The sequence below is a fragment of the Seriola lalandi genome, unplaced genomic scaffold (genome assembly GCF_002814215.2).
Source record: "Seriola lalandi dorsalis isolate HSWRI2012SDOR001 ecotype SW California unplaced genomic scaffold, Sedor1 jcf7180002054375, whole genome shotgun sequence".
In the NCBI taxonomy this organism is placed as follows: domain Eukaryota; kingdom Metazoa; phylum Chordata; class Actinopteri; order Carangiformes; family Carangidae; genus Seriola; species Seriola lalandi.
The window spans coordinates 101,707-102,257 of record NW_019524928.1 but is presented as its reverse complement, the minus strand read 5'-3'; positions in this window follow the sequence as shown (position 1 = coordinate 102,257).

The window sequence follows — 551 nt, the reverse complement described above, 5'->3', positions numbered from 1 at the left end:
TGGCTAGAAGAAGGATGATTTGGTTTGTGGCCTATCTACCCTAACTACCCTATCAGCCCTATCTACCCCTCTATCTACCCTATCAGCCCTATCTACCCCTCTAACTACTCTATCAGCCCTATCTACCCCTCTAACTACTTTATCAGCCCTATCTACCCCTCTAACTACCCTATCAGCCCTATCTACTCTATCAGCCCTATCTATCCTATCTACCCCTCCTATCTACTCTATCAGCCCTATCTACCCCCCTATCTACTCTATCAGCCCTACCTACCCCCCTATCTATCCTATCTACCCCTCTATCTATCCTATCTGCCCTCCTATCTATCCTATCTACCCCCCTATCTATCCTATCTACCCCCCTGTCTATCCTATCTGCCCTGCCACCCCATCTATCTAAGTGGTGATTCGGCTGATCTGGCTGGCTAGGCGGGTGTTCCCTTCGTCCTCCACCGGTCCCCAAGGCCCGAAGGCCGGTGGAGGAGGACGGGGTGCCCCCGGCGGACTTCCACCCATCCATATGCCGGTAGCTGCGCTCCCCAGCTACAAAT